The sequence below is a fragment of the Lissotriton vulgaris genome, chromosome 3_1 (assembly GCF_964263255.1).
Source record: "Lissotriton vulgaris chromosome 3_1, aLisVul1.2, whole genome shotgun sequence".
In the NCBI taxonomy this organism is placed as follows: domain Eukaryota; kingdom Metazoa; phylum Chordata; class Amphibia; order Caudata; family Salamandridae; genus Lissotriton; species Lissotriton vulgaris.
The window spans coordinates 685,164,712-685,179,596 of record NC_141689.1 but is presented as its reverse complement, the minus strand read 5'-3'; positions in this window follow the sequence as shown (position 1 = coordinate 685,179,596).

Here is a 14,885-nt window from a genome sequence, read left to right as displayed (position 1 = left end):
TCCAATGGGAGGTGGGTAACATGGCTAAGAGCATTAGCTCGGTAAGGCATGAATATCGCTGACTTTTCAGCGATATTCATGCATTGCGGCGATTTTTATCGCATTTGCGATAAACCTTGGTAATACCAAGGTTTATTTGCGGTAAAAATCGCCGCAGCTCAGCGGTAAATTTTTGTCTCTAACCAAGCAATAGCAATAATTATCGCTATTGCTTGGTTAGATGCCCCCTGGTGATTCCTGGATTTACCACCCAGTCGATGTAAGCCAAGAGATCCAACAGGGGCAGAGACATGGGGGCGGTTTAGGGGAGGGTTAGATATAATATTTCATAATGACTGGATGGTTAGATATAATATTTCATAATGACTCGAATGAGAGGCGCTAGGAAGTTGTTTACCATGGCTTAAAAATTGAAATCTATATTTTTATAACTGTAACATTCGCAAACGTATTATCCATCAGAAATTAAGTTTTATCTTGAACGTCTCTGTATTTAGTAATTAAAACTGAATGCACTCTGTTGTGCACATCTTCATCATCTCGGGTGATTTTTATGGCAAGTATAAGGGGAGCAGAGAACATTGTAAATCTTGAGAGCTGTAATCAGGCAGGCAATGTTCGTTGTTATGTTACAGACTTTTACGTCAATACTGGCATTCCTAAACACCTTAGAGGTATAAATACCCCTTCACTTGCCATGGTAAACCACGGTTCAGCTGCCTACTTGCACGATGCAGCTCGCCACGGCAAGTTCGGAAGGAAGTCAAGTCCCCGCCTGACGCACTGACCAGACGCTGTCATCCTCCTCGCAGAGTATCCAGCTCCAGTGTTTCTGACTCTCCTTGCGGGGTGTTAGAGATCGAGAACTGTTAAGAGATTCCAGCCTCTCTCATTCTAAGGTATGGAGCAGGCTAGAACCTAGAGGGACTCTTGGCAGCTCCGGCAAAACTAAACTATAGCTAGCTATACTTTAAAAACAACACCTACTTCTTACCTCGTACTACAGCTTAGGTTAGGTATATTGGGGTAGAACTAGCTAGAAGCATCAGATGAGTATTCACGTTTTAGCCCGTGTCATTTATGTATGTCTTTTTATTAATATATGTCATAGCTACAAACCATGCTATTGCAGTATTATCTAATATTACTGCTAACGCTGTATGTATTCTGTGGGGTGTCCTCGATAAACACAATCATAATAATAATAAAAAAGTAAAATATTGTTCAAAAGCCATTAGGAGGGACTGGGATGTTGAGGACGGTTAGTTAAACTGACAGGGTCGGTGATTCTCTGGAACGAGTTTGTCGTTTTTTCTCCTCTTCCCTTTGCATATTAGTGGGTTTCTTACAGCTAATATTGCCCCCCCAAAAAACCAACAACAACACACTGCTTCTCCCCCCACGATTCACAGATACATTAGCCTCTCAATATTTGTTTTAACTTGAGTGAGGCAAACGTATCACCATGTAAAGATCAGACAAAGTATTGAAAACATGACAACTGTGAGTCCACACTATAGGCAAATAGAAAAAGCAAAGAGAAAGAAAACACAGGGAAGGCTGCCCCAAACTTCCAGATGAAGTGTGCTGCGGAGTACTGACTGGTATGGAATATTGTGCTACAAGTTGTGTAAGTGCATGGAGCAGCACCCTTGTGCCCACTCTTGCAAGCGTAGTCAAGTACTCATGCTGCAGGTTGGTGTGAGTGCTCGCCCTGCAAGAATCCTGACACTTAACAAAACAGGGGACGTTTTGTTAAGTGTCACACCCCCATCACTATGCAAGAAATAGAGGAAGTGCAGTTCCTGAAAGTGACTGATGCAGGAGACTGTTGCTGCATAATCGCTGATAATGCAATTTGCCTTTGTGGTAAGTTGTGGAACTGTAAGCCCCTCTGGGCCTTGTAGTGTAGTTTGCCTTAATTGCTGCATCTGCACCCCGCAAAGGCTACTACGTTATCCTCTCCACCCTTCGGTGGCACCAAATCACTCAGACACCTTAATTGCCCTCACTGTGTTTCAACAAAGTGCCTACTGCAGTAAGTGCCATTGCGATCAATGTGTTGGTGCATTCACCTTCACATGTACCAGGAATAGATTCCCATAAATGCTGACATCGTAAACCCCCACGACCCCTGGCACCAGAACGTGAGATTTTTAAGGGAGAAAGAAGTGCTGACTGTAATAAGTTACCCAGTATACCGGCTGCCCCAAGTGCCGTGAGGTGAAGGAGCTGCAGAATGCATAAAGTGCCACTAGTGCAAGGTGCGGTACGTGCTCAGATGTTGTCACTGTTCCCGGGAATATAAAGGTGGGTGTTGCTTTACGTGCACCTAGTGCACGCGTTCCAATACTGTATTTATCCCAGAGGGGCTGCAGTCTGCAAGATGATGTAAATACCCTAGGAGCAGGGTGAGTTAAGCACCCAACACATGATTCTGCAACTTCTACAATACAATATTTGCCCTGGGGACAACAAATGATGGGGCTTTATGGTAACATAAATGTCCCTGCTGCAGAGCGAAGCTAGTGCTCCAGTACTATATTTAACCTCCCACCAAGGTGAGGTGAGCTCAGTGCATATGTTTAAGGGATTGCAGTTGGACGTACATGGCTCTTAATACCTTATCTAAGGTAAAGAAGTAGAAGAGTTTTTGGCATAAGGTGGAAAAAAGGGACAGTATATTGTTCGTTTCCACTGGTATGTAAATGAATCTAGTAGCATTGTGGACAACTTCTGCAACATTAGTGCCTCACTGTTCCTCATGAATTCAATATTGCTACTGGATACTTGGATTCTAAATGCCAGAACTGAACACACGTGAAAAGCATCTGTGTCTCTACCTTGGGCCTCGTTTTCAGATGTGAAGTCTTTAACACTTGAGGTCACTCACTGTTCTCCTTCCTGGGAACAGAGAAAGGCAACGCGGTCAGTGGATATGGCGAATTCAAAATGTGCGTAATAATTTAAAAACTATGGCTCACTGTCCACCAAGTATTCTTCAAAATACAAAAATAGAACATTTGCTAAAATAATGGAGTGACTTTGTGCATGCCCACACCTATCCACCATAATGCCCTCCGTGATTACAAATTATCTCATCAGATTACCACCCCCCCACCCACTGAGCCTCTGTTCTTGCCACCACTCATGGACCAATCCTGCCTAGGCTCGAACGCAGGCTCACCTGACCTGAGGTCTGGGACTGGCCTGCAGCTTCAGAGGTAGGCGCGAGCATGCCGGCATGCAGCAGAGAAGGCACTGGCAGGGCAAGGCTAGCCAGGCAGGGCCCAGGATTAGTAATAATTTAAACTATGGCCGTTGACGGAAGTCGGCGGTCCTTCTCAGTCTCTGGGCTGGCGTAGCGTGGTTGGGTCCTGGGATCAGATGCCACACCTCGGCTCACATGTACTTTTAATTGTGTGTGCTCTGCAATGTGCAAGCATGACAAATACATTCAGTGCATTGGTCACAAGCCCCTGCCCCACTCTAAAGCCAGCGCAGTCATGTCGCGGAGACAACTGCGTGCCACATGCACCCATCCATCATTTAGCCTGAGAGGCCCAACCAGGTCCGGGCACCATTTAATTAATGAAGAGGCTCAGAGGCCTGGCCGGGCCTGCACACCCATCCACCATTTAGCTTCAGAGTAAACATGGGCGTAAAATCCGTTCCGCTCGCGGAATTTGCGGATTTTTAGCAAATTCGCAATCCGCGAACTCTCAGAGTTGTTTTTCTCTATATTTTGCGTGTGCTGCACCATTTTGGATGTTGCAGCGGGATACCACGGGAGTTTGGCGACCGCAATTACGTCATCGCGGCTTGCCACCTTGCACAGCACGCATCGCGAGAGCTTGCAATTGCGAACACGTAGATGCGGCGGGCAGCAACAATCTCGCACTCGCGAAATTGCAAAATTTGCAATTCTGCACAAGAAATCCACCAGCAAGCAGCATAAACCTTCTGAAAATGATGATTTTTATCAGAATAACTTCTCAGGTTGACATTTGCCTGCACTTTTTTTTGCAAGGAGTCCATTTTGGGGGTTGGGGGTGAGAGGAAGGAAGTGTCCCTTATTCTCCAACTTCCTGTTCCTGTCCAGCAGGCTCCTCCCAGTGCTTTCTTCATGTGCTGGTCACTTTCATTTGGATCTTGGCCTGGAAGGATTACTTTTTGTGGATGCTGCTGGATATTTGGATTTGAGGCCTTTTTGACTTTCTTTGGATCACTTTTGGATTAGAAATTTCACAAGTAAGTTTGTTTGGGGCATTACAGTTGCTGCAACTGCAATTTTGGAATTTTTGATTTTTGGGCTGTTGTTAGAGCCTTTTGCCCAGGGGTACTCAGTGGTGGATGGACTGAGTCTTTCTGTGGGGTCTCTTTAATGTAAACATCATGGAGGGCATGGATGGCATGGGATTGTGCTGAATTTTGTGTGCTTTTCGCTTTTTTGGGGTGTTGATGGGGACTGGGTGGGGGCTATTTTGAGTGCTGGTACAGGCAGGCCCTGGCCATGTGCTGGGGGGCAAGGGGCCATTTTGAATGCAGGCAGTGTTCTCAGGCCTGCACCCATTTTGCCTAGCTTTCATCCATTATGCCCTGGGGTAGTGAGTGGTGCATGGGCCTAGTCTTTCTGTGGGGTGTTTTGAATTTAAACATCATTGAGGGCATGGATGGCATGGGATTGTGCTGATTTTTGTGTGTTTTTCGATTTTTTTGGCTGCTGTTGGGGCCGTTTGCCCAGGGGTAGTGAGTGGTGCATGGACTGAGTCTTTCTGTGGGGTTCCTTTAATGTAAACATCATGGAGGGCATGGATGGCATTGGATTGTGGTGATTTTTGTGTGTTTTTCGTTGTTTTGGGGTGTACTGTTGATGGGGACTGGCCATGTGGGTGGGGGCCATTTTGAGTGCTGGTACAGGCAGGCCCTGATCAAGTGCTGGGGGGCTAGGGGCCCTTTTAAAGATAGGCAGTGTTCTCAGGCCTGCACCCATTTTGCCTCGCTTTCATCCATTATGCCCAGGGGTAGTGACTAGTGAGTGGTTCATGGGCCTAGACTTTCTGTGGGGTGTCTTGAATTGAAACATGATTGAGGGCATGGATGGCATTGGATTGTGCTGATTTTTGTGAGTTTTTCGATTTTTTTGGCTGCTGTTGGGGCCTTTTGCCCAGGGGTAGTGAGTGATGCATGGACTGAGTCTTTCTGTGGGGTCTCTTTAATGTAAACATCATGGAGGGCATGGATGGCATTGGATTGTGGTGATTGTTGTGTGTTTTTCGATTTTTTGGGGTGTTGATGGGGACTGGCCATGTGGGTGGGGGCCATTTTGAGTGCTGGTACAGGCAGGCCCTTGCCATGTGCTGGGGGGCAAGGGGCCATTTTGAAGACAGGCAGTGTTCTCAGGCCTGCACCCATTTTGTCTAGCTTTCATCCATTATGCCCAGTGGTAGTGAGTGGCGCATGGGCCTAGTCTTTCTGTGGGGTGTCTTGAATTTAAACATCATTGAGGACATGGATGGCATGGGATTGTGCTGTTTTTTGTGTGTTTTTCGATTTTTTTGGCTGCTGTTGGGGCCTTTTGCCCAGGGGTAGTGAGTGGTGCATGGACTGAGTCTTTCTGTGAGGTCTCTTTAATATAAACATCAAGGAGGGCATGGATGGCATTGGATTGTGGTGATTTTTGTGTTTTGTTTTTATTTTTTGGGGTGTTGATGGGGACTGGCCATGTGGGTGGGGGCCATTTTGAGTGCTGGTACAGGCAGGCCCTGGCCATGTGCTGGGGGCAAGGGGCCATTTTGAAGGCAGGCAGTGTTCTCAGGCCTGAACCCATTTTGCCTAGCTTTCATCCATTATGCCCAGGGGTAGTGAGTGGTGCATGGGCCTAATCTTTCTGTGGGGTGTCTTGAATATAATCATCATTGAGGGCATGGATGGCATGGGATTGTGCTGATTTTTGTGTTTTTTCGATTTTTTTGGCTGCTGTTGGGGCCTTTTCCCCAGGGGTAGTGAGTGGTGCATGGACTGAGTCTTTCTGTGGGGTCTCTTTAATGTAAACATCATGAAGGGCATGGATGGCATTGGATTGTGGTGATTTTTGTGTGTTTTTAGATTTTTTGGGGTGTTGATGGGGACTGGCCATGTGGGTGGGGGCCATTTTGAGTGCTGGTACAGGCAGGCCGTGGCCATGTGCTCGGGGGCAAGGGGCCATTTTGAAGGCAGGCAGTGTTCTCAGGCCTGCACCCATTTTGCCTAGCTTTCATCTATTATGCCCAGGAGTACTGATTGGTGCATGGGCCTAGTCTTTCTGTGGGCTGTCTTGAATTTAAACATCATTGAGGGCATGAATGGCATGGGATTGTGCTGATTTTTGTGTGTTTTTTTACTTTTTGGGGTGTATAACTGATGTTCCTCTGTCTTCCATTGCTTTTAGGTTCACAAGAGAACCACCAGTGCAGGAAGAAGTCCTGCAGCGGTGTGTGCAGCATAACGTCACACGACGTCACGTGTGGCCACAGACAAGACAACTCTGCAACTCGTGCAACTGCGGCCTGCTGTTCTGACATCTGAAGAAGATGGCCCCAAAAAAAGTTCCCCGTAGCTTCTCTAGCAAGAAAATTGCCAGTAAGGTGCAGAAGAAGCAAGTGGCGCCACTTACCAAGGAGACCGGTGTGCCGCCCGCCACATTTTTTCGGAATAAAAAAAAGTACGCCTGCAGCAGCAGCGTGATCTGCTGGGGACCAAGCTGGGAGCAGCACCCCCACTCCATTGGGCTCAGTGCCACCACCACCACGACAACTTAAGTCCAAGCCCTTGAGTGCTTTAGAGGCAGCCAGTATAGTTGTTCAATCACCATCGACCAGTGATGTTGGCTCATCGCAAGAAAGTAGCAGCATCCCTCAATCAACACAGATTGTTTTAACTCATCTGACAAGTGTTCAACAACCACAGCCGCAACAACAACCACATGTGTAAGTACAAGCCCAAGTACATGTGGAAGGAGAGGCAGCGCAAGGAGATGCGCAAGCAGAGGTGCATGAAGCGGCACAAGTGCCCACAATAGTTGTTCCTCCCGAAGTAGGGGCACATCAGGAAATCGACATTCAAGTCGAGGTATCATTTGAGGAAGCCACTCCTCTTGATCATTCATTGTCTTCCAGATCCCTAGCAAGGAAAAGATCAAGGATTGTGTCTACATCTTCTTCAAGCCCCCTTCCTTCTGATGATATGGATCCAAATTGGGAACCACCACTGCCGTCTGAGAGTGAGGCACACCATTATATGACAAAGGTAGCTAAGCATAAAAGGAAGGTCCCTGAAACTCTCGTACTTATGTAGTGTGATGATGACGCTGAACAAGAAGTGGCGTATACTACTGCTGATGAAGACTCTCACAACGACGACGCAGTCATCATAAACGTCACTGCAGCCTCAGCGGGCATGCAGCAAACAGACATTTTGACCCTAGCCCGAAAAGCTGCTGAGCGTGATGTTGTCGACGAGGCAATGGGACCTCCACCATTGCAGTTAACTAGTACACCACCACCTACCGCTTCCATATTTTCTCGCCAGAAGGGACCTCCATCCACCTCGACCTCCATTTCCTCTATTGGTGGTGCTGCAAGTGCACAACGTAATAAAGTTCAGCAACACACATCCTCCACTTCATCTGGCATTAGCATGACCAGTATTGCCTACTCAGCCCCCTACAGACATTTGAAGTCCGCGGTTTGGGACCTCTTTAGTGTTAGCACAACAAGGGAAAACATAGCCATTTGTACCATTTGTAAGCTTGGAGTTAGTCGTGGTAAGCTTGATACCAACTATGGTACCGGAGGCCAGAGAGGTCATCTTGAGAGACAGCACACTGTCAAATGGCATGTGCACCTAAAGGAGATCAAGGAAGCCCGAATTGCAAGTCAAGAAACTGCATCCGTTGATGTTTCATCTGATGATGATGAGGAGGAAGAAGCGTCAAACATTTCTTCACTTACACCCAATACCCCTGTCAGCAGGACACACCCTGCAAGATATATGAGCCACACTAAGAGTGTGGGAGAGAGTGAGACACCAATGCGAAAAAGTTCATCATCACCGAGCGTAACTGGGTCGAAGAAGTCATCATCATCATCATCCCGTAAAATGGTCCAGCCCACCATTAGAAGCATGTTGTTTTCAGATGCGCCATTTGAACGCAACCACCCAATGACGCGTCTGTATAACACTAAGCTGACTAAAATGCTAGCTCTGGACCTTCTCCCTTTTTCTTTTGTTTTAGAGGGGTTGGTTTTCTTGAATTAGTGGCAACGCTCTGCCCTAAATGGAAGGTTCCTAGCCGGTTCTATTTTGCCAGAGTTGCGGTTCCAGCACTACATGAAGATGTGCTGGAGGTGATTGGGGCAGCTTTGCAGAAGAGAGCTGTTCACACTATACATCTGACAACAGACATGTGGACCAGTTGCGCAGCCACTGATTACATGTGCATCACTGCACACTGGGTCTCTTTTACAGGGGTTACAGCAACGCTAAGGGCAGGTGTTGACCCGAACAATGTTTTTAAAGCTGCTCGGAAACATGCAACACTAGCTATGCTTGGCATGGAGAAAAGTCATACAGGAGAAAACATTTTGCAGGAGTTTAACACAAAGGTATCTCAATGGCTGTCCCCAATAAAACGCAAGATTGGTTATGTTTCCACGGATAATGGCGCCAATGTAGTTAAGGACATGGATATGGGTAACTATTTCAGAGTGCCGTGTTTGGCGCACTGTATAAACCTGGTTGTTAAAAAATTCTTGAGTGAAGAAAGTCCAGTGTGCGAGTTACTGACCACCTGCCGAAGAATGTGCACACATTTCAACCATTCTTTTAAGGCCCGGAAGCATCTGAGGGGCCTGCTATATCAACGTAAACTGCCAGTGAAAGCATTCATCCAGGAGATGGCAACGCGTTGGAACTCAACCTTCTACATGCTTGAGCGTCTGTTTGAGCAGTGTGCGGTAGTCAATCAGTATTTCTTTACACAGGGTGCAGCTGTGAAGGACCTGAGGATACATGCGGAGCAATGGAAGCTAGTTCAAAGCCTGACAGACATGCTTCGTCCTTTTGAGGTCTTGAAGCGTGCAGTCATCAGGGAGGACTGTAATTTGGGAAAAGCTATCCCATTGTTGCGCATGCTAGAGCACTAACTGAAGGCGGTGTCTTCTACGTTTCAAAAAGATGAAAAAAAGCAAGAAGCTTTTGATTTGGCGGAGAAATTATTAGAGCGCCTACTTTGCGATGAACGTCTTCAAAATATCGACACAGAACAGCATTACATTTGTGCTACTATTCTGGATCCACGGTACAAAAAGGCACTGGCAGGCAGAGTATTCTTTCCTTTTGATGACGCGGAAGTTACAAAGTACAAACATTGGCTAGCTGTGTCAACCACTCAGTTTGAAAGAGAACAGCAGGAAATTGAAGGAAAAGGCAGTACATCAACATCAGGAGGCCATCCAGAGTCAAAAGAATCCACTTCTGCACCTGTGGCTGCGGCAGATGTGAGTGATTTTCCCTCTCAGCCGTTAAAGACACCAGCAACCGGATAATCTGCACCAGACACAACAGATAAGATTGTGTGAAGAAGAGGATTGGCTAACTCAGCTTGGGTTTGCTTCTCAAAAGGTCCCAGCAAAAAGTAAGCAAAGTTGAGGAACTGTGGAGAACCTTGAGTCGATGGTGCAGGACTATCTGAATGACTCAACAGAGGTCTATGTTCATGAAGACCCATTGGCGTATTGACATAAGAAAAAAGAATTGTGGCCAGGGTTCTCCAACCTGGCTATAAATTACTTGTCTTGCCCACTCACAAGTGTGTCTTCTGAATGTGTTTTCAGTGCTGCTGGTGGCATTGTAAGTTGCAAAAGGACCGGCCTCTCGCCCAAAAATGTGGAGAGGTTAACAATGATCAAGATGAATCAGCACCTCATACCACCAGATTACAAAATACGAGAATACACGCAGGAAGAACACGAAGAGGACACCAACTTAGATGAGGGAAGTTCTTCTCTGGTAGGTGACCTACTCTCGCCTGAATTCGCAGAGTATGAGGACGAACTCTTCTTCCCTGACACCGAGCCCTGAAAATGAGCCAATGAATCAATAACTTTCTTTTTTGTCCTTATTCAATTTTATTCCTGTGTGTCTGTCTTTCTTTGTTTTGCAAAATCTATATAAAAACTTTAATCACCTAATCTCAAAAACAAGTCCATCAGCAGAACTGTCATCACTTATTTGCTTATTGATTTGAAGGTGCGGGAGTCTGCATTCCTCAGTTTTACAAGTTCACAAGAACATGCTTCTCTATCCTCCTCCTCCAGACTCCTATTTCCCTCAAAGCAGATGGCTGGATTACGCCCAATGAGGAAAGACTCTGCACTTGTGAGGCTGTTCTACTTCTTTGCGGGTGAGTTGAAGGGTCTGGGGCCATTGCTGGGAAGGTCTAATACCGGATAAAAGTGGTTTGGAGAAAATCGGAGCAGAAAAAGATTTTGCGCTTTTGATCACTTGCCTGTCTTTGGGGTTCTGTTTGGCAGGCTTTTAGGTTGTTGTGGGTGGGTTTTGTGGTCTGGGAGTACTGCTGGCACGGTCTAATGTGGATTGCATTTGTTTTTCAGGAAATCCATGGTGGAAAAGGGGAGTTAGGGCCTAGCTGCACAGTGTGTTTGGACAGAATTCCAGGTAGTAGGCCCATTTTTGCTTTTTGCCACTTTGGGGGTGTTCTGCTTTTTTGCAGGTGGCTGCAGGGGTCTGGGGCCATTGCTGGGAATGTCGAATACCGGGTCAAAGTGGTTTGGACAAAATCGGAGGTGAAAATTTGTTCGCGTTTTTGCTGTCTTGCTTGTATTTGAGGTGCTCTTTGGGGGGCTTCCTGGTGTTTGTGGGTGGGTTTTGGGGTCTTGGAGCAACGCTGGGTAGGGATAAGTTTGATTGCAAGTGGTTTGAAGAAAATCCATGGTGGCAAAGGGGAGTTAGGGCCTAGCTGCAGAGCTCGCGTGGAGTGATGTTGGAAATTTGCCTGAAAATTACTAAGTCCCCATTTTTGTAGTTTTGCTTTTTGGCTGTTTGGGGGTCTTCTACTTGTTTCCGCCTGGGTTGACGGCTCTGGAGCCATTGCTGGGAAGGTCTAATACGGATAAAAGTGTTTTAGAGAAAATCAGAGTTAAAAAAGTTTTTGCCTTTTTGCTCACTATCATGTTTTCGGGGGCCTGTTTGGGGGGGGGTTCCTGGTGTTTGGGGGTGGGTTTTGGGGTCTGGGAGCACTGATGGGTATGGATACTTTTGATTGCAAGAGGTTTGAAGCAAATCCATGCTGGCAAAGGGGAGTTAGGGTCTAGCTGCAGAGCGCCCACAGAGTGATTTTGGAAATTTTACCTTTTTGCTCACTATCATGTTTTCGGGGGCCTGTTTGTGGGGGTTCCTGGTGTTTGGGGGTGGGTTTCGGGGTCTGGGAGCACTGCTGGTACAGTCTAATGTTGATTGCATTTGATTTCCAGGACATCCATGTTGGAAAAGGGGAGTTATGACCTAGCTGCACAGCGCGTTTGGACAGAATTGAAAGAAGGCCGAAAAATATTGTAAGTATGAGATTTTCCATTTTTGCTTTTTGCCTGTTTGGGGGTGTTGTGCTTTTTTGCGGGTGGGTTGGCGGGTCTTGTGGCATTGCTGGGAAGGTCTAATACAGGATAAAAGTGTTTTGGAGAAAATCAGAGTTGAACAAGTTTTTGCCTTTTTGCTCACTATCATGTATTCGGGGGCCTGTTTGGGGGGGTTCCTGGTGTTTGGGGGTGCGTTTTGGGGTCTGGGAGCACTGCTGGGTATGGAAACTTTTGATTGCAAGAGGTTTGATGCAAATCAATGCTGGCAAAGGGGAGTTAGGGCCTAGCTGCAGAGCGCACGCGGAGTGATTTTGGAAATTTGCCTGAACATTTCAAAGTTTCCATTTTTGTAGTTTTGCTTTTTGGCTGTTTGGGTGTCTTCTACTTGTTTCCGCCTGGGTTTGCGGCTCTGGGGCCATTGCTGGGAAGGTCTATTACCGGATAAAAGTGGTTTGGAGAAAATCCATGAGGAAAAAGTTTTCGCATTTTCTGACATTTTGCTCACTTTAGCGTTTTCGGGGGCCTGTTTGGGGGGCTTCCTGGTATTTGTGGGTGGGTTTGGGATCTTGGAGCAATGCTGGGTATGGATAGTTTTGATTGCAAGTGGTTTGAAGAAAATCCATGGTGGCAAAGGGGAGTTAGGGCCTAGCTGCAAAGCGCTTGTGGAGTGATGTTGGAAATTTGCCTGAAAATTACTAAGTCCCCATTTTTGTAGTTTTGCTTTTTGGCTGTTTGGGGGTCTTCTACTTGTTTCCGCCTGGGTTGATGGCTCTGGGGCCATTGCTGGGAAGGTCTAATACCAGATAAAAGTGTTTTGGAGAAAATCAGAGTTGAAAAAGTTTTTGCCTTTTTGCTCACTATCATGTTTTCGGGGGGCTGTTTTGGGGGTTCCTGGTATTTGGGGGTGGGGTTTGGGGTTTGGGAGCACTGATGGCACAGTCTAATGTTGATTGCATTTGGTTTCTAGGACATCCATGGTGGAAAAGTGGAGTTATGACCTAGCTGCACAGCGCATTTGGACAGCATTGAAAGAAGGCCGAAAAATATTGTAAGTATGACATTTTCCATTATTGCTTATTGCCTGTTTGGGGATGTTGGGCATTTTTGCGGGTGGGTTGGCGGGTCTTGGGGCATTGCTGGGAAGGTCAAATTCCAGACAAAAGTGGTTTGGAGAAAATCAGAGTTGAAATAGTTTTTGCCTTTTTGCTCACTATCATGTTTCCAGGGGCCTGTTTGGGGGGGTTCCTGGTGTTTGGGGGTGGGTTTTGGGGTCTGGGAGCACTGCTGGGTATGGATACTTTAGATTGCAAGAGGTTTGAAGCAAATCAATGCTGGCAAAGGGGAGTTAGGGCCTAGCTGCAGAGCGCGCACGGAGTGATTTTGGAAATTTGCCTGAAAACTTCAAAGTCCCCATTTTTGTAGTTTTGCTTTTTGGCTGTTTGGGGGTTTTCTAATTGTTTCCGCCTGGGTTGGCGGCTCTGGGGCCATTGCTGGGAAGGTCGAATACCGGATAAAAGTGGTTTGGACAAAATCGGAGCAGAAAAAGATTTTGCGCTTTTGATCACTTGCCTGTCTTTGGGGTGCTGTTTGGCAAGCTTTTAGGTTGTTGTGGGTGGGATTTTGGGGTCTGGGAGAACTGCTGGCACAGTCTAATGTGGATTGCATTTGTTTTTCAGGAAATCCACGGTGGAAAAGGGGAGTTAGGGCCTAGCTGCACAGTGCGTTTGGACAGAATTGAAAGAAGGCCGAAAATATTCTAAGTATGAGATTTTCCATTTTTGCTTTTTGCCTGTATGGGGGTGTTCTGCTTTTTTGTGGGTGGGTTGGCAGGTCTTGGGGCATTGCTGGGAAGGTCTAATACCGGATAAAAGTGGTTTGGAGAAAATCCATGCTGAAAAGCGTTTTGGCACATTAATTTAGGGCTCGTTAGGGTTAGCACTAGCAGCAGGATTGCATGTGTTTCGGGGTGTTCTAGATTTTTGCAACTGAGTTCTGGGGTCTTACAGCACTCGTGGGAATGTGTAATTTTGATTGCAAGTGGTTTGAAGAAAATCCAGGTGGGAACGGGGGGATTTGGCCTAGTTAAAGAAAGCGTTTGCCACTATTCTTAACTTAGGACTCGTTAGGGTTAGCAGTATTGTATTGGATATGTTTGGGCGGGGGGCTGTTTGTGGGGGGGTTTGCGAATCTTGGAGCGATGCTGGTTATGGACACTTTTGCTCGCTTGCAAGTAGTTTTAATACAATCCACGGTGGGTAAGGGGGGATTTGGGCCTACTTTACTTTCAAAGTACGTTTTGTCACCATTTTCTACTAGGCCTCGTTTTTTGAGACCTGATTGGGGGTCTTCTACATTTTTGAGACTGGGTTTAGTACGGGTCTGGGAGCACTGCTGGGAAGGTCTAATTTTGTTCTAAAACACAGTTTACAGTACACCTAGCTTGAGGGGAAAGATCCGCTAAATTAATTTGCCCATACTTATTTATCCTTCAAAAGGAGACTCAGACAGAGTACGCACTTTCAAAAATAGTGTACTGTCTATTAGGAAACTCAAAGTGTGACTTTTTGCACTACACAGCGTACATACCTTATATTTATTTGTCAGTGGTGTTCTAATATCACTTCCTGTTTTTCCATAAATAATTACAGGCCGGGTTTCAGCCTGTGCAATGGGAAAAGGATGAAGTCAGGCTTCACATTAGCGAGCCGCAATTCAGCATCTGCCAAGCAGGCAGTGGATAGGGTGTCTTCTGGTCACCAACATTGAAGGACGGAGCGTCAGATGGAATGGAGGAGTCACGCTAATAAGAGGAATGGTTGGATGCATCTTACAACTTCCCAAATTCAACACAACAACTACAAAAACATACAGATACAGTATCGTTCTTTTCTAATTATCTTTTAAGTAATGTTATTGCTGTGAACTTCTTTGAGTGTGACTCTGCATTTCTTTGATCTCTGCTTCTAAACTCATCCCCACAGCCATTGTATAGGTTTTACTTCTGCTATTTTTCAAACCTAATTTAACGTACAAAGTGTTTCTCTGAGTGCAGAGATAGGCAAGTGAAAACGCATAATTATTACTGCCTCCCTGTACTGTCGCTTCACGGTTGTTTAAAGTACTACTTACTTTTCAGTAACCATGCATGCAGTAGTGCATGCACTTCCTTTATGTCACTTAACAGATTCATGGCTAGCTTTGTACCCAAAGATTTCTTTATCTTCAATTATTGTTTGTCCATGCTGTGCT